This window comes from Parasteatoda tepidariorum, chromosome 6 (assembly GCF_982258835.1).
Source record: "Parasteatoda tepidariorum strain Cologne lab strain chromosome 6, Ptep-v5.0, whole genome shotgun sequence".
In the NCBI taxonomy this organism is placed as follows: Eukaryota; Metazoa; Arthropoda; class Arachnida; order Araneae; family Theridiidae; genus Parasteatoda; species Parasteatoda tepidariorum.
This window is the reverse complement of record NC_141760.1, coordinates 92792378-92819526: the sequence shown is the minus strand read 5'-3', so window position 1 is coordinate 92819526 and position 27149 is coordinate 92792378. Positions and strand designations below refer to the sequence as shown.

At 28.6% G+C, this 27149-nt stretch overlaps 1 protein-coding gene across 1 annotated transcript in view; it reads left to right on the top strand.

Moving 5' to 3' along the window:
• Positions 1-14420: 14420 nt before the first annotated feature.
• The window catches only part of LOC139425126 (uncharacterized), a 53564-nt gene continuing 40835 nt past the window's right edge, over positions 14421-27149 (top strand). Inside the window, exon 1 of the mRNA XM_087166180.1 lies at positions 14421-14676. The gene's annotated coding sequence lies outside the window, so the exon portion shown is untranslated. The remainder of the gene's footprint in view (positions 14677-27149) is intronic.

Genomic DNA, 27149 nt, shown 5'->3' with positions numbered 1-27149 from the left:
ATATATATATATATATATATATATATATATATATATACTTACATGTACGGGAATCTTTCTTGAACGATTTAAAATATTTGCGTAATAAGATTGCTAGATTACAAAATCTGAAAGCAGAAGAGCGAATGGAATTAAAAGCGCGAATAGAAGGATTTTGTTTTATGACGTGTTCTTATTGCAGTACTGAAGCTCGTTTGATTTGTTAATTACCAAGGATTGGCCGGAAAATGGATGTGTGCTGGATAATTTAAAGAAGTTTATGATTAATAAGGTTGATATTTAATTATACAATTAAAAATGAGGGAGAGAGAGAGAGAAAGAAACATGATTTGCCGGTTCTTCGCAGATTTTTAGTTACGGATTTGCTTGAATTGGATTTCCACATGGTAAAAATATAAATTAACAAAGAAGTTTTTAGTAAATTTATTATTAATAACATACAATTAACTTAATAATTTTATATAGAATTTAATCACTTTAGTTGGGTATCCTTTGTTTTTTTGTTTTGTTTTTTATCAAATTTCTATTTGTTGAGTTTGTCTATATTCTTTCTTTCTTTTCCTTGATAAATAAACATTTCTACATATTCTTTTAATTCTATTCATTTGATTAAAAATTGTATTTAAATAGATGTTTTTAGATGCATTACAGTTCCAAGTAATTAGTTTATTTATATTAAAATAAAAATTCATTTATTTTATCGTTTAAATCGACGAAGCAGATATTTTCTTCTTTTTTAATACCCAAATCCAAAAAAATTTAAATTATCATCATAATTCCTCGATAAATATTATTTAATAAAATTGCATAAGCTTGAAAATTAAAGACAATTAAATCATCAAAAAGTCTAAAAAACAAATTTAATATTAAGAGTATCATTTTTTCATAATAGTGTAAAAATAAGTTAGCTTAAAGAGATGAAAAATTAGACCCTTGTGGTATTTCATCAATTTGAATAAAAATGTGTTTTCCGTTGCAAAGATAATTATTAAAAAGCCAAAAATGAATTAGAATTTCCCAATAATCAAAATCGCAATTAAGGATATTTTTAAAATCATAGTAATAACTGAAAGGGACATCTTTTAGTTTAGAAAGGGAAATGCCATTGAAAAGATCCTGGAAATCAGAAGTCGTAATAGAATTAATTTTATTTTGTTTTATAAATTTTAAAATCGGTTGATTATTAGTGATAATCCGAGAAAAACTTTCTTGAATAATATTGTTAGTAATTTTATTTAACTAATTAGAGAAAATGGCGCCAGGTTTAATTAGGTAAGTATTAGACCCACATGTGATTGTTCTAAATTTTGTAGGACATTTATGACATTTTGGACTGATAATTGAGTAAGGAAATTGTATTTTGCTAATTCTATTTTGCTAATTCTTTTAAATGATAATATTATTATTTAAATTACTATGCTTAAAATTTTTAAAATTTTTTTAACTTCGTATTTAAAAGTTCAACATAGAATATTTTTACAGAAGATTGCGTAATTGTTGTTAGCTTTGTCTATGGGAGTAATTAAAAAAAAATTCTGTAGTTGTTTAATTGATCGAACAATTTTAGAAAAATTTGTTGAATTGTTACTGTTATTATAATTTTTCTTATTATTGAAAACAAAGTTTTTAAAGCAGTAATAAACAGTTCTTTTCCATTCTGTTAGCATACCTAAAGGTTAAAAGAATCTATTAATAAGCAAATATTATTGAGATCATTAAGAAAGTATTTTAGAATTTTATTAATTGATACATGGTATATGTGCCTAAATTTTATGTCCTTTATCATTTAAGTCCTAAGTTCTCAGTTTTCTATAATATTTAATAAAATTGCATGAGTAATAATATGTTTACGATGTTTATTAACAAATTCAAAATATTTCTCTCTCAAACTCAAAATACTTCTCTTCTTCACAGTGACATTCATAATTGGATATATTTATTTTTCCTAAATTTTTGCTAATATCACTATAATTAAAAATAGTTCTACCAAGAGATTTATTATATTTGAAGGTCTTAATTATGTTAAAATCTTTCAATGGAAACAATTTTTTTTAAATTTCCAAAAATATTATGAAATTTAAGCTTATCAAAAATAGGATTTTGAAAGCTAATAGCGAAATATAAATTATCGAAATTTTTCTTTTTTATTTGGAGAAATTTTATTCATTTTAGCTTTTATGAGATCGAAACAAAGAATTTGAAGGCTAAATTAATAAAAGAAGAGTTACTAATAAGATCTTGAAGCTTATATACAACATTATTCTTAAGGGAGAAAACGAAATCTTTCATTAATCTAACATAATAGTGTTTATTAAATTCCTTTTCCTTATTAAAAATCCTCTTGTCTTTATTGTGTGCTATATATATATATATATATATATATATATATATATATATATATATATATATATATATATATATATATATATATATATATATATATATATATATATATATATATATATATATATATATATATATATATATATATATATATATATATATATATATATATATATATATATACATTACTTTTTAAATTTTTTGCCTCATAATGTTAAATATAGTTTTTATTAAAAAAATTCAAGAAGATATTTTGTTTGTTGGTCATCAAAAAATAAAAGTAAATAAGTTGTTTTTTGCCGAAATGCTTCAACAGTTTTATTGAACATAAACAAAATTTCCTGATCTAAATTTATTTTTCTTGTTTTGTTAAGTGTCGTGTTTTTCAATATTAAAAAAAATCAAGAGGTTTTTTTCTTTAATTTTCAATCATTAAAAATGTGAAAAGTGGGTTTTCGCCAAAATACATCACGGAATTTTTTGCATCACGTAAAAAAAGATTTTTAATGTAAATTTTTTCCTTATAATACTAAGTCCTCCTATTCTCAATACGACGCAAAAATAAAAGTTCAAAACGAAGTTTTTTGTTTTTGGTCATTAAAAAATAAAAAAATTGTTTTTAATCAATACTTAGCCTCATTATTTTCGAATAATATTAAATGCTATATTTTTCAATATAAAGAGCTATTTTTTTTTTTTTTATTGAAATCGAAGAATTTAGTTATTTCACCAAATTTTTTTTTCAAAATATATGGGCTAAAAATCTTTTTTTTTCCAATGACCAAAAACGAAAAAATGCTTTTTTCATGTTTTTTATGTTGAAAAGTATAACATTCAACATTATGTGAAAAAAATTGACGTCAAGCTTGTTTTTTTATTATGAATAATCTTGAAGAATTTGGGCTAAAATCCACTTTTTTCATGGCCAAAACCAAAACACAACAAAATTTTTCCATTTTTTGTATCAAAAAATATGACGTTTAATGTTATATGGAGAAAAAAAAAGTTAATAAGCTTTGTTTTTGTTCTATAAAACTATAAACTTGAATAATTTTGGCTAGAAGCCACTTTTTGGCGAAAAATAAAATAGCTTTTTTAAGCTTTTAGATTAAAAATGTAACATTTAAAATTATACAAAAAAATTTTTAGGTCAAGAAAGTTTGTTTTTATGCTATAAAAAAAATCTTGAAGTATTTTGGTTAAAAGCCACTCTTATTTTTTTAAAGATAAAAACAAGGAAAAACTCCATCTTATTCTTTTTTAATATTGAAAAATATAACATTTAACATTATCCCTGAAAAACAAGCCTTTTGTTTTGGGGCTATAAAAAAATCTTGCAGTATTTCGGCTAAAACACCATTTTTTATTCACCTATGATAGCTTTTTGATTTGTTATTGGAAAATATGACATTTAATATCATGAAGAAAAACAATTTAGTTCGAGAACTTTTTTTGTCGTAAGAAAATCTTGAAGTGCTTTGATTAAAAACTGCTTTTTCTTGACCAAATTATTTACTTTTTTATTGACCAAACAGAAGAAACACCTTTTTGATTTTTTTTTATATCGAGAAATATGACATTTAACATTGCGATGAAAAAAAAATGTGTACAGGATATTTTGTTATTGTACTATAAAAAATCTTGAAATATTTTGACTAAAAATAACTTTTTGTTTTTTAAATGAACGGGAACAAAAAAAAAAAAAAAACTCTTGATTTTTTATTCACGCGGAATTGTATTATACTTAAGATAGTCAGAAAAAAAATTAGGTGGTAAAAGTTATTTCCCTGTAAAGTTATTTCCCTGTTATTTCCCTCAAAATTTGCAATAATATTTCCCCAAAAAGGAAAATTTACATAAATATTTTCAGCATTTGATTATTATTACTCGTAAATAGGTACAACTAAAAACTTTTTTTTTTGTGTCGAAAATCCTTATGATTTCTAAACTCGTGTTTGGTTGTAAAACACTTAATTTGAAACAATACAAGATTAGTGTAAATGGTAATATTTACATTGCTTCCCCTTTCCCCCTCCCGCCATTGCCCGACCCGTGAGATTGGTCGGGCTACTTTTTACCTTTTTCTAATAGGAGGGTGCTTAACGGAACATTTTTTGATGCACGGGTTCCGATAATTTTTTAGATTTATTAATGTTACCAAAAATTTTCAGACAAAAATTTTTACGAAATATTTTGCAATTGTTTTGACCAAAAAATATGAATTTCAATATGTAGCATTTTATGGTAAAAGTGTGAGGGGATTCTGGAAGGGTTAAAACAAATAAATTTTGAATAAATACTGCAGAGATAATTTAAAAATTAAAAATAAGAAAAGAAAATTCAAATATTAAAATATTTCTTACATATTAAAAGAAGCATATTTCCTCGTTGTTCAGTCTTTTTTAAAATAAAACTTTAAAAATGGGAGCATCGAAGCTTTTAAAGAAAACTAATTTCGTCGTGTTTACGAAATCGCAAATTAAATAAAAGTTATGAATAAACTATGTCAGTTTCTTCGAAAGTTGCTTGTTTCGCAAACTTGGCAAGACATTATTTTGACATCAATAATTAATTTCTTCCGACTAATAGCTACGAACATCAAAACTATGCGTAATTAGTTTTGATTAGTTACAATGCTGGAAGAATTACTGTCGTTTTTAATTTTTTTTAATTAAAATTCTGAATGTTTTCAATCTTTGTTTATTAAAATGATTGTATGCTTCTTCATTTGAATAAATATTTCAGCCAATGTTTCTCTGAGAGTTAATATTATTTAAGGATATTTTGGATTTATTAGAAATAATATATTCAAAATGAAAAAAGAAAGGTCAGATTTAGGCCTAAAACTCGAAACAAGGATCTCATCACTTTCGGATGACAGGAACATTTTCAAAAGTTTATTAAAAAATAGGGTTGCTCTACATTTTTCGTCCAAGCCCTAGGGCTAATATATATTTATTTTAGTTTTTACCATAATATAACAATTAAACAACTCGTGCTTGTGGTTTTCGACTTTTCAACGACTAGCGTACAGGAAAAAACTTAGTTACAAAATAATTATTTAGATTTATATTTGATCCTTTTTAAAATGGCTATAGAAATTTTTGATGTAAGCGGTGCTATGATGACGCATGCTTACATACCAATAATTGGTGATGCAGCTTACCTTTTTCGAGCAGTATGAGCCGGGTTCGAATCCCAGTGAAGGCTGATCAATACGACTTCCGCACCCGACTCTCACCGACCACAGTGCTGACGTAAAATATCTTCAGTGATAGACGGATGATGGGTTAGAGTCCCCTTGCTGTCAGACCAGCCATGGTAGATTTTCGTGTTTTTCATCTCCATGTAGCGCTAATGTGGGTTAGGTCCACCAAAAAGTTCTCAATGAAAGAAAAATTTCTCTCAATACTTCATTTTGGAACTTCCTTGTCTTCTGAATAGGGGTCAAAATTACAAGGCAACGCGGAGTTGAACATTGGTAATCGTAAGCTCAAAATTGGATCGGATGTTCAACAACGGTTATATAATAAAAATAAAATTCCAAACTGGCCTACTATTCCGATTACTGGATTTTCTACGATCTCAATTCCTTAATGATCGCTAAATTTTAAAGAAAATATTCATAAAAATTCTTCGTTTTTTTTTTAAGAAAATTATGTAAAACTAAGTGTATGTAAACTATATGTATTAATTTTTAATTTTCGAATTATTCGTAATTATACATGTTTGATGCTGAAATCTTATTTAAAATAAACTATGTATCACTAATCACGTTACAAATAATCTAGTACTGCCACCTGGTGAATAGAGTGATAAATAAACATGATTATGGAAACAAGAAATAGATTGTTTTAATATATTTGAGCTTTTCTAATGAACTTGCCAGCCCGGAAATATCAAGGGCACGAGAAATAGAGGGCGAATTTTTCCCCCGTCATTTTGATGGGAGCGAGAAGGAAGAAATTAAATATTAAGAGAGATTTTATACATTTCTCATCTTTAATACGCTAAATAAGGAGTCACTTTCCTCCGATTCTCCGTTTCTCTTTCTCTCCATTATTCTTTATCTTCTTCCCCTCAATCACTAATTGCAGGAATAAACTCTACTGGTGATCATAACTCTTATTTTACTCCCGTCATCTCGTGATGGAAGACGGTTCTGCTTCAATTAGTTGCCCACAATTTGTCGTAAGACAATTTATCGCCCACAATTTATCATGAGACAATTCGTCGTTAGCACAATTTGTTGCAGCAACAATTCTTCGTATTCAGCCTGTCGAATCACTAATGAAGAAGGCGTAGGGAAAAGACTAAACCAGTTTCTAATAATCATTTATCAGTTTCTCTCTGCTTCTCTGGGCAAATAAGCTTTTTATAGTTATATTCCGCCTTCCTTTATAGCGATTAGTTCGATAATAATTTTTTTTTTTTTACTTCATTGTCTTTTAATTTTGTCTATTTAATTTTGATTTATTTCATTGTCTTACTGAATTCCATTACATTGACTTAGCCCTAACCATGCTACATCAAGATTTTGTTTCATTTTCTTATTCTAAGAATTTATTTCAAATGTTTTCAAAAGCAGAAAAATTGAGATAAAGTTTTGCCCATTCGTCTCTGCGAAAGACACAAAAATATGTCCTAAGTGCATTCCGTATTTTCTTATATTTATTATTATTTTTCGCCTTTTTTATAACTATTATTTAAAATGGTTCAAACAGAATACACATAATATTTCGAAATACAAGATTTAGATTTACGACTGCTAAAACTGAAATATTCCTGTGAAGAAAGATTTATCATGGCTCGTAGAGTAATATTTACTCTCCCCTATGTGAATTTTTTTTTCTTTTAAAACATATCTGCATATCTCGCTTTTTTTTTTCTTCTTTCTTTTCATTTTTATTCTACAAAGAATATATTCACTCCGCTAACCGTATTAATTTCTTTTTTGTTCCATGTTCGATAAATACTTGATCTAGAAGTCCTCTTATCTTCTGGATTATTATTTTTTTAATACATATTTATTTTTGTTTCATATATGCTTTATCCAGAAGTTGCCTTTTTTCTAAACTGAGTCAACGATTATTTTAAGATTTAATTTTTTTATTTTACTACATCTTTTCTCTTTGTTCCATGGTTTGCATCAATATTAGTTCTAGAAGTCTCCTTGTCTTCTGGATTGTGTAAGCAAAATTCTATTTTATTTCACTACCTTATTTCTTACTATTCCATTGTGTTTACCAATATTTAATCCAGTAAGTCCCCTTTTCTTCTGGATTGTATTAACGAAATTTTATTTTGCGAAATCTTTTCTTATTGTTCTATAGTATTTACCAACGTTTGAAACAGAAGTCCACTTTTTTCAAAAAAATTTTTTTACTGCATATTTTCTCTTTGTTCCACGACGTTTACCAATGCTTGCTCCAGTCTGAATCCGATTAAAAACCCAAAGGTTATGAAGTTGAACGTTTCCGCTAAAGGAATTGTTTAACACCAGAAATAGAACAATTTTTATCACATTACTTAATAAATTAAATGAAAAACAATTTTCTGCAATCATGGTTTCATATGTACACGCAACCTTATTTTTCATCCGAGAAATGATAAATCTTCCAGTGTGCTTGCAAAACATAAGGGTGTCTAATTAATGGTCAGATTCTTTATCTCAATGTTTGCGCGATAGGCATACTTTTAAAATAATCCCTTCGCATTAATTCAATACTAAGATCTTAAGAAATTGTGCTCTAAGAACTATACTCAAAATTTAGTTTCAGTTCTGTATTTGTGTCAGCTTAAACATTTCAAATATTTAAACATTATTCTGTGATTATTTGTTTACTTACAGCTCATCATTTATTTGTACCTTGTAAACAAATAATCCCTCATCAAAGCTTGCCCCCCCCCCTTATAGAATAGAATAATTCAAACCTTTACATAGCCATTACGAGGACTTCCTAATCCATGATTAATTTTCTCTATAATATAATTTTTATCTTAAATCAATGTAAAAAAATTTAACTTCATGTTTTAATTAATCTTCCTGGTTTAGTTTTTTTAGAAAGCTTTTGCTTCATTATTTTAGTGTTTCTTTAAATATTAATAATCTTCAAACAAGTTTAACTTCATCTATAATGAATTACAGTTTGCTTTGCTGAATATTAAATGTTTATTAAACCTTTAATTTTCTAAGTTTAACAAAATACTGATATTAAACTTTTCAATTTATTCTTCACATTTAAATTATGCATGCAAAGCATTGTTTTTTGCAAGTAAATATAAAAATAATTTCAATGAATTTTGAAAGATTTTTGCAGTTTCGTCTTTTGAATAACATTCATATGTTTCAAATAGAAATGAAATCAGTTTATATTTGATGCGATTAAACCGCAAGGGAAATGGGATTTCTATCGCATTTCGAAAAACGCTTTTATCTCATCTTTGTTCTCATCGCAATTCATGCTCAAAAATCTAATTCTCTTTCTTTAAGAACGATTCTTTTTTTAAATTGATTTTGCAATCTCAAAACCTATCTTACTGTCCATTTTGGTTTTCCAAATCGAATTTTCATTTATATCCTCTTTTTATTGCTGTTAAGCTTTCATGAACAATCTTTACATAAGCTTCTTAGATTAAGAATGATCCAAAATTGGTTGGAAATTTTATTCAATATTGTACGAATAATTTTTGTAAGCACATGTTAACGAAAAATGTACTTTTTTTTTACTGATAAATTAGTTTTTTTTTTCCTTCCATTTTATAGAATATTGGATTCATAGTAGAGGAAATAAACCTTTTTATTTTTTTACTTTTAATAACTTTCTTAGAAATAAAATTCTAATATGAAAAAGTGATAGACAAAAAATAGTAGCGAATTAAGTATTATTAGTATTTTTGTAGTGATCTTCCACAATATCCCTGATTTAGTTTTGTTCTATTTAATGTAAAATGGGCGGGGGAAAAACGAGCAATTTGATTAACTTGTGATATAATGATCGGATTTGCACATACTAACATTTTTATCGCTGTGGTTAAAGATGTAGATCCTAAATATGTTAATTACTGCTGTTTATTGAAGGCTCTATCGTCAACGAAATAACGCTTTTTAGCTGCTTTTTTGCTGCCAAGTTAGTAAAAAATGTGATTAACCGATCGATAAATATGAAAAAAGAAAATTAAGCTTCGAAAATTTAAAAAAAAAAAATTTAATTATTTTTTTTGAATTTTAGGAGTTTAAAAATATATTTTCAAAATTTATTGCATTTTATGGTATTTTGGTATATATAATTTTTTATGGTATATATAATTTTTGTCATCAAACAAATCTGTTACTATAACATCAAATTCCTAAATAAGTTAGAAATATCACCTAGTAACCAAACAAAAAAATAAACAAAACCGAAATATATATATATATATATATATATATATATATATATATATATATATATATATATAAACACAAATTAACATGAAAAACATGAATAAAATAAAAATAAAAAACTAAATGGTAGAGAAACAAGAATGGTAAAGGCAAATAGTCGTTGTCAAGACACATCTAATTGCCATGAATAATGCGATATTTCTGAATAAAGAATAATTATCCTAAGATAAAAATTATTCTTTATATGTGTCGATATCGCAAAAACCTAATGTAGTGAAAAATCATGAAATAAAAGAAAAATGTAAAAGGAAATCAAACTTACCGGCGTGAATTAAAACGCGGTTTAGGTTTAAAAGTACAATAATAAAACAGTTAACAAAAGTCGCGAAGATGAAAAATATTGCTTATAGCTTGAATCGAATATAATAAAATTAAAAAAACATTTGATCGAAGAAGAAGAAAAAAAATGTTTAGGTAAAATATTAGTGCTGCCATCTATGAGAAACAATTGGTAAAAAGGTAATAAAATAGAAATAATAATAAAAATGTTTAACGGATTGAATAAATTAGCAGTCTTAAAAAAAAAAAAAAAAAAAAATCATTAATAGGGAAATTAATTTAAAAGTCAGTCTGTCAGGATAGAAAGCCGTTTATAGACTTATCCTTCATTCATAAAATCTAACAGAATATAATATTACAGAATACACATATCCATCTTTCATAGGGTGACTTATTTAAAAATCAGAGCCTGCATACAGGAATAGAAAACCGTTTATAGGTTTTATTCTTCATTCATACAACCTTACATATATATATATATATATATATATATATATATATATATATATATATATATATATATATATATATATATATATATCAAATTTTATATATATATATATATATATATATATATATATATATATATATATATATATATATATATATATATATATATATATATATATATATATATATATATATATATATATATATTTGTAAATAGACAGCCGAAACGAATTACGTAAACACGCTTAGAGTGAGAATCTTTATCCGATATAAAATCCAAAAACACTTTTAACATGAACATGTTCAATGCGAAATATCTTTTAAGATGAGCTCAAATTTCATTATTCATGGAAAGATTTTATTTTTAAGGTGAAAAGAGAAATGCAGATAAAACAAAGGAAAATTACGACATATGAAAAAAAGGGAGAAAAATAAAAATAAAATAAAAAATAACAAACAACTGAAGGGGGGGGGAGGGAATATATCTTTTATTTTCCGGATTTTTTAAAAAAAATTTATAATTTTTTTTTTCGGATTTTTTTATTATTATATTTTTTAATTTTTTCACCCCAGTAGCTTGTCATTTTTTATTTTATTTTTCTCCCTTTTTTCATACGCTGTAATTTCATTCATTTTGAATTTATTTTATGAGTTCTGTTTACTTGCAACTTATGCGCACTTAATGAAATTTATTGTTTTTTTTATTTTCTTCGTGTTTTTTTTTGTATTTATTTATTCTGCTGAATATATATATATATATATATATATATATATATATATATATATATATATATATATATATATATATATATATATATATATATATATATATATATATATATATGTAATATATAATAATATATATATGTATATATAATAATATATATATGTATATATAATAATATATATATGTATATATAATATCAGGGCAACAACCCTGATATTAGTCAAAATAACAGGAATAATGAGGCCATGTTGTGCACAAGCTTTTATTTAGTAATCGATGGTGAAGCAGTAATCTCATCCCCGCTCTCCCAGCTGGAAAGGGGGAGAGAGTTCAGTCAGATCCGACAGATCAGTTTCAGTCAGATCCGACGGAGTTTAGTTGGTAAGTATGAAACACCAAAAAGCCACGCAAAAACCATTGCTCCTCTGTTTTATACGATAATTAAAATGCGTGAAGAGGCCAGTCAGAATGCCAGAAGAGGCCAATTATTATTCATTGCCAGAAGAGGCCAATTATTATTCATTGGTATGTTTTCAACCTTGGAGTCCTAAAATAGAATATCTGCATTATATGAAAACGAAAGAGTTTCAATGCTTTTATTAATACAAAAATATTTTTATAATTTTTGTATTATATATATATATATATATATATATATATATATATATATATATATATATATATATATATATATATATATATATATATATATATATATATATATATATATATATATATATATATATATATATTTATATATATAAGCTTTTAGAAATCTAAGATCTAAAACATTTATAATGGAAGACATCAAGTCTTGGTAATTTTTAATAGTTTAAAAATATCTTTGAGCGCTGTGAGACTTTTCTAGAAGATTTTGCTAAAAATAACCAACTTACATTTAGGAATAACAATGTAATCAGTACAAAAGATTGATAAAATGCTCATTAATTTACAGTGATGGATAACTCAAATCCATGGCCAAATTTTCAGACCATAGAAAATGTTTCAGGTACTTTATTCTTCGAGTGTCTTAGGAAAATCCCCACAACCAATTCATTCAGGAAACTTGAGACTCCTTAAAGAAAGAAGACAAAATTTATTTTGTCTATAGTATGTTAATTTGCACTTTTGAATTTATTCATAACAAGGGAAATATGATTTGAGTCATGATTTAAACTTTTATTTAAATTAAAAAATAAAATTATCTCATTTAACCCTTCCCCTCTCGCTCCCGTCAAAATCACAATATGAGCTTTTGTATACTATTACTCGTGCCCGTGATGTTTTCGGGCTAGAGTGTTCAAAGGAAATGCATCAAAAAGGTTTCAATATATCCCTCTCATATCTTTTTTATTTCTTATTTTATGCACTAGATGGCTGCACCAGACTATCTTTACTGTAACTAGCGACAGTTTATTTTAAACTAGATGTCAACACTATCCAAATATATGTAGTTATGATATGTATTTTGAAATCTTAGTTCAGTTACTTATGCTCTTTGTGAATATACGTGTCTTGTGTTCGATGATAAAATATATATGGATATATGGAATATATGGATATATGGAAAATGTATAGAATTTTAAATTCCAAGATAAAAAGAAATTCCAAGAATAAAAAATGGCTACACATGTTGTACATGCACCTTATTCATTGTAATATTCTTTAATAAAAAATATGAACTTTTATGATGGTTTTCTCGAAAGTAACAAGATCTTAAAGGAACAGGAGCGTTAAGCTAAATTAGTGGCACGAATATTTTACTTTTTTTTCATAACTTTACTGTATTTTATTTTATAACCATCGTTGAAACAGCCGACCCAATTTTGGGTTTACGACTACTAATGTTCAACTCCGCAGCCTTGTAATTTTGAAGCACTCCAGAAGACGAGGGAACTCCTTGTTCAGTACCCCAGAGGTAAGATTTGTTATGGGAACATGGAGGACTTTGTGACTTGACAAATTTAGCGTACATCAGTCACCACTTACTATACGGATGTCATCGGCCGGGGGGGGGTCGAACACACGACTTCTTAGACATGGGCCCAGTGCCCTACCAACCAGGCTATCCCGGCCCATCTTTACTGTATTTGTCATAATATATACTTAAAACGCAAAACACATATTATTAGATCTTATAATATATATGAATGAGCCGCGGTGGCTCAGGGGATAGCGCGTTCATCTCTCAATCTGATGACCTAAGTTCGAATCCAAGCGACGGCTGTTTGATACGTATTCTGCTCTCGGTTCGCATCGACCACTGTACTAACGTAAAATATTCTCAGTGATGGACAGATCATGGGTAAGAATCTCCCTGTTATAGGACTATCCGTGAGTGGTTTTCGTGATTTTCCTCTCCATGTAACGCAAATGCGGGTTAGTTCTACCAAACAGTCCTTTATTAAAGTTAAATTTTCCCAGTGCTTGATCCAGGAGTCGTCTGGATTTGGTTCAAAATTACAACGTTTCGGAGTTGAACATTGATAGTCGCAAACTGAGATTATAAAATTAAAAAAAAAAAATTAATAAATAAATAAAAAAAAATTAAAAAAAAAAAAAAAAAAAAAAAAAAAATCACATAACAGTAAAAGATTAAAGATCTAAAATAGAAAATATCGGTAAAACTTTTTCATTTAAAACTAAATAAAAATTAGAGAATTTTTGAAGGTAACTTCATGCAGCACTATATATTTACTAAGCTTAACTTTATTTGAATTCTTTAAAAATATGCTTTTTAAAAGAACGAGAAACTTTTTTCTCTTCTCGTTATTGACTTATTTTTAACAACATGCTAAAATGGTTGTACAAAACAGAATCATTTATCACATTTTCTCCCGAATTTGCGAGGGGGTTCTTTTGTAAATATGTTTATTAAAAGTTAAACTCATCAATTATTCAAGTTATAGCCAAACGATTTTACATTTAGCGATACGGTATAGTAATCCCCAAATTCATTAATCTTCCTCTAAGGGAAAATTTAAAAATAAAACTTCTAAAATAAGCAACAAATCCGGGTCTTACTAATTATTTTCTGCACACCAATAATCAATTATTTCATTGGTTAATATTTAACCCTTGACTAAGCTCATTTTCACAACAGGCATACTGGACTCTACTGCGCAGGCGCCCGCATATGAAGCCCTCCCAACATCCCTTTGACACATCTGTCCCACAAGTATCCAGGTCTTGCACAGCACAACACGCGGAAGAAAAGAGTTCCAGGCGCGCGGAAGGTAGACGTAGTGACGAAATCGATTACGTTTTGAGATCTTCCTTATCGTCTTTGTTTTCTTATATTTCATTTTTAACGCACATATGTAAATAATATAAACACTAATAATTAAAGCATGTCACAATTTTTTTAATGTTCCGTCAATTTTCAAACTGAAAGTTAAAGAAATTAACATTTTAAAACACCAGTTTAACGGTAAGTTATTGTTTATGAAATTTGATATTGTATTATTAGCAAAATTTATTAGTTTTGATTTATGGAAGCATGTGTTTCACTTTTATGCAAGTGTGCTTAAATTTTATTTTGAACTTATTTGTATAATTGCAATTTTTTGCAAGAAATTGACAAGAATAAAAAATGCTACAAATATAATAATGTAAAATGTGAAATATGAACAATGAGCTTTGTATTTTCTCTTCATAAAATTATTTTTAAAGTGATTAGAAGAACGGGAAAAAGTAATAATTATTTTTAGTATAATACTTTAAATAATGTTAAATGTAAAAAAAAACTGTTTTTACATAATTAAAATTGACACTTTCATGAAATAAAATTAAAAGCATATCTATTTTAAAAGTGTAAAATTTTTTTATTAATAAATGGAACTTTTTTAAAAAAAAAATTATTCTTTAAAATGAACAAGCAAGGTTTTAGAATATCCATAATATTCTAATATAAATAAAGCATTTAAAACAATTTGTAGCATTAATAAATTTTGAATAAAAAATTAATGTTGTATTTTTAAAGAAAAAAGCGATTTTAAAATATGATTCATGATGCAATTTATTTTAACAGAACTTAATTTTAACGGAACTTAATTAGAAAAAAATCAAACAAATAAATAAAATAAATTCTGACAGCTCTTTGAAAGTTTAGATACAATGTGAAGATTTTATTTATATTATACATCTTTTAAAACGTTAAAAGAAAAATTTTAATGTACAAATTAGAAACTTTAAATAAACTAGATGTTTAAAAATAATAGACAAATTAATAGTATTTTTTTCACTTTTTTTCAATAAAATTATTTATTCAATTTTTAAATTAATAATTGCTTGAAGTCAACAGTCAAGCGTAATTTTATAGTATTTGAAATCGTAATATACAGGGAGTTTAAAAAAGATTCATAAATTCTTGATATCGCGTTCACTTTCCAATTAGATAAAATTAACTTTTAAAAGCACAACACAAAGAATTCTGTCATTAGCCTTCCAGCAAGCTCAGTTTTCATTCAAATTACATACTGTCTTGTCAAATATGAATCTTTAAGAGCATAAATATCTGAACCTCATTATAATTAGCTTAGAATACATAATGATTACTACTGATTTAAACAAATTTTTACCTAACCTCATTTTAAATACATACTTTTTTCAAAAAAGAAAAATCAGTAATATAATTTCGTCAACAATTACCTTCATAAGGAGAAATATTCTCGTAAAATTACCGTACAGAATGGTAATGACATTTCAAATAAATAAATAAAAAAAACTATAATTTTGTTTGATAAAACCAAAATACATTGTAATTAAACCATTTATTTGGTAATTTTTCCATTCATATGGTAACGACTTACTGGAAACTTTCAAAACTATAGTTCTTATTTCTTCACATTTATAGTAAAGAAGAAAAAAATGAAAAGTAAATATTACCGAATAAATTAATTGCATGCCATGATTTAAAGTATGATGATAAAATTACCAAATTTTACACCATTCAGCAAATTTTATCACAGATTATAAAGCCATATTTTATTGTTAATTTTACCAAAATCATTTCCAAAGTGCTTCGGTAAAAGTTACTGAGCTTTTTGGTGTGCCTATATAGTAAGAAAAACTGTAAATTTTACGATATTCTTTAGGCTATACTTTTCTTTTTCAGCATATGTTAGTAACAGTATTTTTTTATTATTCCGAGAAATATTATTACAGCCCAAAAAATATTTCGAAGTTCTGAGTTTTGTTTTTACACAGAATCTATAGTAACATATTTCGCGTGGATTTTTTTTTTGAAGTTATTTGTTTAATATACTTTGTTATTTGCTATGCGTAATGATGTTCCTCGAAATAATAAAAAATATGGTTACTTAGACCTAATAGGAAGTTATTCTCTAAAAACAAAATTTGAGAACATAAGAAAGAATTGAATAAACAATAATATAAGACTACATTTCCAATTTAGTATCTGTTTAAGTTATGCTAATTTATATTCACTTCAAGGTAAAAATTACTCCCAAATTAAATTTTTTTAATATTTTATGACCGTCGTTGAACAGCTGACCCAATTTTTGGGTTTACGTTTACTAATGTTCAACTCCGTAGTCTTGTCATTTTGAACCCAATCCAGAAGATAAGGGAACTCCTAGATCAAGTATTGGGATAAATTTGGTTTCGTGGAGGACTTTTTGATGTTTCTAACCCACATTTGCGTTACATGGAGAGGAAGATCACGAGAACCTTCCACGGTTAGCCTAACGGCAAAACATCTCTATCCCATTATCCGTGTACCACTGAAGATATTTTACGTCAGTACTGCGGAATTCATATCAACCGGCCATCGCCGGGATTCGAACCCGGTTCACCTCATTGGAAGACGAACGCTCTATCCCCAGAGCCATCGCGACTCAATCAAATTGTTTTGGATAAAATCTTGATTTATTACAACATTTTTATCAATATATAGTAAAAAAAGTATCAATTTCAGTAGTACTAGACTCTCAGATAGCCATTCATAATTAGAAAAATGTTTCACAATGTAAGGGTTTAAAGAAATTTATTATCATTAAAAATATAAAACTTTGTATAAAAATATAAAACTTAGTATAAAAATATAAGTATAAAACTTAAAAATATAATCTCTATCTTACGCGCTGGGAGGTTAAGGAAAAACTGTTTAATAACTTAAACGAACGGTAATTTTGTGAATTAAATCAAAACATTAGCGTGCCCTTAAAATTTCTCTGATCGATTCAACAGGTTGTCCCTGAAATATTTTCCACTGCAACAATCCGACGTTCGTGAAGGGAAAAAAAACATTTTATAAGAAATCAATGCTAATTACACAAAAATGAACTAAAAATAGTTTTTTTTTCCTTCGGAAAATTATGTTTTTTGCATAATTTGCACTGATGCTTATTGTAATTAAACAATCATTAGTCTCAATCCATTTTCAGAAAATTCTTTTTTCGCTTTCCCTGAAAGGTTGCATTGCCGTTCAATTGGGAAAAAAAAACAACGTAAGTGCTTTAAGATTGATTCCACGAACAGAGGCTTGACAACTATTTTACTTCTATTGCTAATAAACGCTAAAATAGAATTTTAAAAAACTGATAAAAACAAATTTTATTTTTGGAAAAAAAAATTTGCGCTAATAGGTAGCTTACCGTGCAACGGGTGTCAAATATATAAGAACCTCACTTTCAAATTTCTTATCGCTTACTTTGATTTTTCAATTGCACGACAGTACGAAATGGTTGCAAGTCGATTAATTACATAATATTATTGATAACTTTGCCTAAAATAGTACTCACAGGCACTTTTTTCCTCCTGCCATTATTATTTTTAGTGGGCTGGTGTTTGGATGTGGATGTCAAAATTTATTACAGTGTGACTTACGATTATTATTGTATTTAGAATATAATTTTTTCAAGATATTCTTTTATTTTTCGTATAGCTTTACAGTAAATGAAGACAAATTTTTCACAAAATAACACTCACTTCGCCAATCGTCAAGATTGCTATCAGTGTTCTTGACTTCTAACTTGAGTTCAATGCAGAATTAATTATTAAAAAAGATGAAATCGACTATTCAGCGTTAAATGTGAACGACTTCATATACTCAAATCATGCAGCTGCTGTGAAGTTTGCACCAAAAAAAAATATTCTAACTGCAAAATTTTGCAAATAGATATCCGGAATTTAATTAGATATCGAATAGAAATAAAATAGAAATCAGGATTCGAGGTAACATTTTCAATAGTTCCTTATTTCACTTGTGGGATGCTTTTTCAAGAGAAAATCTCAGTGCTTTGTTTTACTTACAAAGATTATAGCATTACAAAATGTTTATTTCCATGTTACACATCTAAACAAACCTAATTGGAATATTTTCCTTTATAAACAACATGCCCATTGCATAAATTAAGAAAACCGGTTATGTTGTGTAAAAGCTTTATTACCAGTTAAAATAAATTTTAAAACTATCCAAAATGGCGAGAGAAACAAAAAGGTTCTGGTCAAAAGTTTAGATATGTAAAAAGAACAAGATATGCTGAGTGTTGAGAACCAGAAATAGAGGCTCACATTTGTACCAGATAATTAATATTAACTTTATTTGACATTTTGCATGAAATGCGAGAGATTGTTCGATATTTTTTTTAAGAAAATGAAAAGGAAAAAAAATAAACTATTAAAATATACGTTTTGTTTTGGATACAAAATTCACGTCAGGTTGTAATACGATTTTTCTTCTTTTTCACGTTATTTCAAAACATTTTATGTTGTGTGATTCATAATGAAGTGAGCATAGCTAGGAGGCAGCACAACACGACATTTATTATTTCAACTTCGGTGCAAAATTAGTTTTTTTATGTTCCACGTGGCCTCGTGCCTGTCTTTGTGTTAAGTTTCCGTGTAAATATAGAGTGGAAGGAATTGAAAGCTTTGAAAAAGAATCTTTGTGGAAGAATTTAGAATGAGTCAATTAAGATAATTGATAATTGACGGGCTTGGCTTACTCAAAATGGAATGGAAAGAACAGTTGCTAACGTAAACAAATGCCACTCTTCTGTAACCAATCAGGATCGAGATACCCACACTACGTCACTTGCAGGTATCCCATTTTTAATCCAAAACAAAGCGTATATTTTCTTTTTTTTTTTTAAAGCACCGAATAATATCACGTGTTCCGTGTAAAACGTCATATAGAGTTAATCAGGGTTCGAAAAAACTCAGAACTTTTACCCGTCCCCGAGGACAACAATGTACCCGTCCTCATTTGAAACTAACCCGTAGCTTCTAAATAAATAAAAAAATAATTTTGTCTTATTTATTACAAACATCTATTACAAACATTTATTGCATAAATTGCACAATGAATTTGTAGTAACTAGGATTACATTATACAGTAATAAGAGAAATACTAGGTTACTATTAGTAACCTAGTATTTATTTTATGAAATAATTTAAATGACAAAAGCCAAGTTATCTGGAATGTCAATTTATCCGAGGGTAATGCGTTTTTTTAAATGAATCAAATATGACGTTTGCCAGTTCCAATGATTTACAGAGGTTTCTGCACAGAAATTTGATAGGGGATTTGCATTTAGGTAGATGTTCATAATTGCGTTTAACGCTTCTTAAAGACCAGTACGGAATGTGTTTTTTTGTAAGTTCATTGTTTTGTAAGTTCAAGCCCCTTTCAACCGCTACAGTACTCCCAGATAGAAAAAACATCAATTCCACCATACGCAGTATGTTGCTGTATTTCTAGATTAAAGAGTCATTTTAGAATTGAGGAGCTAGAATCTTGTAAGATAACAAAAATTGAAAATGCATCCCGAACATTAACGGGAAAATGGCTGTCCGCGCGGATGTCGGATTCGAGAAATTCGTTGTCAGCAGGGAATTTTTGACCCCGAGGACGGGCGGTTTTTCGAGCCCTGGAGTTAATCCTCCTTGCCTGGTACTCATGTGAACCTCAATGTTTGAGTTATCAACGTAACCTTTTGCTTACGGTGTACCAGTTATACCATTACATGCGGTCCACATGTTGTACCAGCCGTAAGCAAAGGTTAACACGTTGAATGTCATAAGGCGCATAATTATCAAAAATAAAAGATAATTTTTTTAATATCCTAGACATTATTAAAACATTAAACGAAAAAATAAACTTTATTAAACCTTTACAAAAGGAAGTCCCAGAATTTGATAAATCTTTTTAGAAGTTCCGAAAGTTTGTTTCATTTTCAAATTGGTATGAATGAAAATAACAAAGAGAAACGCTTATAATTAGCAATTTCCTGTCATTCGAAGCATTAATAATCAAGTTTCCTGTTTGCGGAAAGTAAGAAAGAAATATAATTAATTGCTGATTAACTTAGAAGAATTATCATAAGGCTCAAAGGTTTCCATAGCCAGATAAAATACATAGTGTTAAAAAAATAGTGATTCCTGTAAGGTAAATTATTTTTGAAAAGGGCATCCGAGTTTTCTACAAAAAAGTGTTTCTTCGTACTTAATTTGTTCTGTAAATTTTGATTTTATTGACAGTAATCAAATGTATTGCTATATTAATTTTTAATCAGTATTTAAGTTCTTGTTTCTCTTCCCACTTCCATTGTATTCAAAGTCCCTCTGCTATACTAAACAATCAAATAAAAGTTAGAGATTATTGTTTAAATAATCAAAAACTAAAGATAATAAAATCAAACTTATGATCAACGAAACACACATTAGTTTTGTGTACTTTTTAAAAGTTGAAGTAAACGAATGAAAATTGGGATCATCGTGGCTGTGAGTACCAAAGACAATTTTTATAAGAACGACATACCAAAGCTTCCGAATGCATATTACACATATGTTATTGGATATTTATATGAATTTCAACTTACATTCATACTACTAAGTTCTGAAATATGCTATTATTTTACATTTTATAACAGAACCGTCGGTGAACAGCCGACCCGATTTTGGGTTTACGACTACCAATGTTCAACTCCGTAGCTGTGTAATTTTTATTCCAATCCAGAAGACAAGGGAACTCCTGGATCAAGTATTGGGAGAAATTTACCTTCGTGGAGGACTTTTTGATGGAACTTACCCGCACTTGCGTTACATGGAGAGAAAAACGGTTAGTCTGACTGCAAGGGGACTCTAACCCATGATCCGTTTATCACTGAGGATATTTTTATGTCAGCACTGTGGTCGATGCAATCCGGGATCGGAATTCATATCTATCAGCCATTGCTGGGATTCGAACCCAGTGCACCTCACTGGACGACGGATGCTCTGTCCCCTGAGTCACCTCGGCTCTATCTGCTATTATTTTATTTTATAACAGTCGTTGAACACCCGATCCAATTTTCTGGAGGGGTTCACGACTATTTATGTTCGACTCCGTAGACTTGTAAATCTGCTACTACTACGAAATGGACAAAAAATAAATCACCCCGACAGAAATCATGAAAAGCATTTTATACCGTGTAACTCCACCTCTAAGCTTAATAACCGCCTGGATTCGATTAGGAAGGGAATCAACAAGTAAGTAGATCAACAAGTTTCCAAACTAACCACTCTCTGAAGGAATCATCACGCAAATCTCTCAAATGGACAACTAATTAAATTTTAATTGAGTAACGTAGCTAAGTTAACTGTTAACCGAGCTTAAAGCTAAATATTTTCCTTACAAGAGCCACTTCTTCGCTCTGAATGTAAACGAAAGCAGGTTTTGAAACGTTCGAAGAGGCTTTTCCCTTCCTCATGAATACACAAAACAAAGCTCATTATGTCCGATTGAACCTATTCGGATATCGCCTTACTTATGAGGCAAACATAACCGATAAACCAAAACAGTTAAAATATGTTCCTCAGTATTTCTATGGGGTTCAAGTGCGGTGATTTTGCTGACCAATCGATGTGTAATAAGATAAGTTAAATGCAGTAAACGTACTCTATTCCTCTCCTGTTAACGTTTTGAAAATGGCGCATTAACAGAACACTTATCCTGAAAATACTAACTGAAAATTAAGCACTTAATCAACTGAAATGTTAAAATAAAAAATACTGGTTCATATCAGTGATTACCTTAGTGAGCATGCCCAATACCCATTAAGAAACCTATTTACATAACCTAATACCAATTAACCAAAACATCACATTAACCAAAAGCTTTGGCCGGTGAGCTTATGCATTAAAACAAAGCGTATGTTTGAAAATTTCGCAGTTTTGTTCTTTTAGTGTTTTATTTTGTAAATTACAAATTAGCAGCTGTTGCAAGCTGTTTAGAGATTTTTAAGAAGGTCTTTTGAATGGAAATTATTCATTTACTACAAAAACTAAGCTAGTACTTCCCCCATCACCTGCTCCGATTTTTATAAAACTTGGTGCACAGTTTCCAAGATATACCAAAATTACTTCGTTCCTCAACGTTTCATATTCAAATGCTTAAAATTGCAATAGTGAAGGACTTCACCTAAATTATCTAAATTAAGTTATTATCTAAATTACGTTAATTAAGTTAGTGAGCTAAATTTTACTAATGTCCCCCAAATAATTCACGAAGTTATTTAATAAGCTAATGATGTCGTATAGATATCCCATTACAAATTGGTGAGTGCAAAGTGAGACTAAAGCGAACCGGTAGGGTTTATTCCAGCAATTCAGAGAAAAAGGTAAAAAAAAGTCGAAGCGAAAGAGACTTCAGCGGAAGTTTCAGGGGAAAGGGAACATAAAATCTCTATTTTATTTTATTACCGTAGTTGAACAGCGTACCCAATTTTGTGTTTGCGACTACTAATGTACATCATCCGTAGCCTTGTAATTTTGAACTCAATCCAGAAGATGAGAGTAGTCCTGGATCAAGTATAGGAAGAAATTAGGACTTGTTTGATGAAACTGACCTGCATTTGCGTTACATGGAGAAGAAAGCCACGAAAACCTCTCTTTGTAAGCCCGACGCCCAGGGGGCTATACCTCATCATCCGTCAACCACTGAGTATATTTTCTGTAAGCACTGTGGTCGGTGCAAGCTGAGAGCAGAATTCGTATCTACCGGCCATCGCTGGAATATGAACTAGGCTACTTTATTGGAAGGCGAGTGCCCTATTTTTTGAGCCACCACGGCTCTGTATTTCGCATATTTTAAGCAAGATTTGAATAGAAATCTAATTTATATAAGAAATTTTCTATCGCACTGAAATAAAAGAATTGAAATGGTATGGGATTTTCAACAAACGAAATACACTTAAATTTCGCGCTCTATAACTTTCCCCATCTATGAAAAAGTGAACTCGTCTGCTAAGCTTTCCTGTCACCTTGTCGTAACTGAATAAAAATAATTTTAGTTTTCTCTTTACTTAAATTATATTTGAGTAATTGAAATAACGTAGCGGAACTGATGCTAATTTTTAAAATGTAATATCTTTTGTTTGAATAAATAGCTTATTTTCTTAAATATGGATTGGATACTGCAACTCGTAATTTATCAAATAGTAAACTTCCTGGAGGCAGTACATTCATTTTTTTAGACATGATTTTGTGATTTTTTTCTACTATGCTAGTTTTAAGAATAATTATTTTCTGTAAAATATTTTCGTTCGTTTTCTGATCCGTGCGTTCTAATTTAGCAATGAATACATACAAATAGAAATGGATCCGTACAAAATCAGTAAGCGAAACTCCAAATAGCTTACATCACATTCGTGCTCCCAATATCGGTGGTATCTTTTTCTTACATGAAAAAAATCACCTTATAGGAATCATTTGTTTGGTATAAATAATGGTTCTTGCATATTTTTTTTAATGGCAGGCACTTGGGGGTTGCCCCATTGGCCACAGAAATGTCTGAACTGCTACTCTCTTCTCGTTACCCAGTGGGCACCTGTAGCGAAGCCACGGCGGTGGAGCAGCGTCGCCCACGTCACACAACAGGGCTGGTCACATTCACAATCACACACAAAGGACATAGAACACAGAGAGAAAGAAACTTCCATGTCCTGAGTAGGATTCGAACCCGCGACCAGCGGCTCCGCAGTCAAGCACGCTAACCACTCGGCCACCAGGTCGGCAGTTCTTGAATTTTACTCTTTGCAGTAGTAATTTTGAGTTTGGAATACTTTTATACAGACAACTTGCATTTTTTTTATAAATTTTTACATTTTCAAAATAGATCCAAGCAAAATTATTGCGACACTTTTTAGAATAATATTCAAATGTAAAAATGCACAACACCTCAGCACCAAAAAATAAAATTCGAATAAAATTCACTTGATTCTGCAGTTTTTAAAATTCTTTCTACTTCTCTCAAATAATTCTTCCGGTTTTATTCTAATGCTGTCAATGCCATTTCAAAAAAAAATTTCTCGAAATATATTCTAAGAACTGGGAAAGAACAAAATCAGACATTAATTCAATAAATGCCAACAATCCGCTTACATTTAAGTTCAACTAGAGACAATTAAGTATTTATTTCCTCGCACATTCTTGAAAGTATAGGAATAAAAAAGTATTTACGTAATTAACACTTAACGGATTTCGTGTCCAAAGAGTCGGAAATGTAATTGAAATTCCGTGAATACTTAAGCCCTAGTTTTGTCACCCAGGTAACCGAATAAACGTGATATCCCGATTAAATAATTCATGTCATAGTTAAATCGGAATGCATTAATCAAATGTCAGATTGCATTCCTTAAGTGTTCTTTCAACTTTACAAAAGTTTTCTTGGCATATTATATTTCTCTTTTATTTTATTTCTTCTGAATTCTTTTTGTTGTTTTTTTGTTTACATTTTAAGTTTCCAAAATTTCGCGAATACAGCTAATTATTAAATTTTTTTTAGAACTTTTATGATAAAATTTATGATATATTAAGGTATATATTGCAAAATTATTACAAAGAAAACGTTGATTTACAATGCTATTTTAATTTCATAGTCTAAAAAATTATTTTGAAAGTTCAATAGAAACTGTGCGGCATTAATACAGCCTTATATAATAGTCTTACTATTCCTATTTTAATTAAATTTTTTTGCGATGAAATTTATCAAAAATTTGTAATAAAATCCTTTTTAATAATAAAAGTAACATAGTTCATTAATTAAAATTAAAATAAAAATTTTGTTTTACGAAAAAGCACTTTGCAAATTGCCGGTAATAATTGCTGACAACATTTTAATAATTCGGCACAAAGTCGACATAATTTTTCATTGCTCCAGGCTGATTTAAAAAGTCTCAGTATTTTCTAATACATAAATCTATTCCTTTTCATGATTATTGCATCGAGCCTACATATCTTGAAGCTAATTAGAAAATGTATAATTTTTTATCCAATAAGCCTATTTTATTTTAATCAGTTTGCAATCAGCTCAGATCTATGAATACTTGTTCTAAATAACCTTAAAGACGATTTATACGTATTGCAAAAATTTCGCGTATTAAATTAACAAAACTGAAAAATAATAATCATATTTTTATTCATATTTAAAAAAAGACATTTTCCAATCCAAATAATTTCCACATGTGTAAAACTAGCATAACAGGGTACATGAAATATTGTCTATATATAAAACAGAACTCAATAACTCTTGTAGCAGGGGAACTGAGTTAGAGATTTATTAGAACAGTCTCGCTGCCCAAATGAATACAAATAGTTTCACTGGGACCCACGAATATTTAACCGTTCAACAGATTCTTAAAAAAATATTGAAATTTATCATCGTTGCGAACTTAAGCAAATATTATAATTAAAAAAAAAACATAGGTGACTCTGTAAGAAGCCGCGTTAATGACTTGTTGATATATGTGTTGATTTTTTTAAGAATGTGTTATGTTCTATAATGTGTTTGTAGTGCTAACAAAAAATATACTTATTGATTGACGAATTGTTTATTTCCAGGATAATAATAAAAAGGTTTCGCAGTTTACCTTACTATTTAACGGGATTTTACTCATTTATTCGAAGCTTGAATTTTCCGAGGTAGTCAAGCTTTTCAGAAGCACAATTTTATTTTGCCTACTTAGGTCAGTATCATAAGATCAAAAAGTTGAATATTATGATTCGAACTTTTGATAACGTATTAGGTGTTCAGCGATAAAATATAACAAAATATCTTTATGAACGTAGAAATTTGAAAGAAAGGAAAACTATAATAACATATACTAGGGGTGGCCAAGCTCCTTGATAGTCGAGCCATTTTTCAAAATTTGAAATTTTTAGCGAGCCGCAATTAAATACGTATTTAAAAGGTATGCAAAAAAGGTATTAAAATTTTTTTTTACATAAATTATATTTATTGAGAACATATAAGTAAAAGTACAAAATATGTGTACTGAATTTAAATATTAAAAATTAAACACATTTATTTTACTGCTCTTGATAATTCTTTAAAATTTGGTGAATGATTGGAGACAGCACTTCTCAGTAATTCTTTGAAATGCTGGTTAGTTAATACTGATCGGTACTTGGATTTTACGAATTTTAAAGTGGAATAAAAGGATTTACATAAGTACGTTATTCCGAATATTGAAATAATTCGACAAGCAGCCTTTTTTAATTCAGGATATACTTCGATTATGGTACAAATTTCTATAATTCAGTAATCGACGTCGACTTATATTTTAATTGTAGAGCTTGATCTTCTTGCATCTCTATTAATTCTAATTCTCCAGATGCTTTTTGCGTCATTGGAAATGGAAAAATCACCTTGAATTGAACAACGTTGCACTTAGTCTTTCATATTCATTCTCAGTAACTTAAACAACATTTTGAAACACATACGGAACAATAATAATTTCTTAAAACATTTTAGCACAGAAATGAAAAGGGAACTCGGGTACATTTATCGAGAGCCACAAATAATCCCTTAAAGAGCCGCATGTGGCTCGCGAGCCGCAGGTTGGCCACCCCTGACATATACTTTTGCTCATTTCAAAAGAAGGGTTTGAGCTGTTGAAA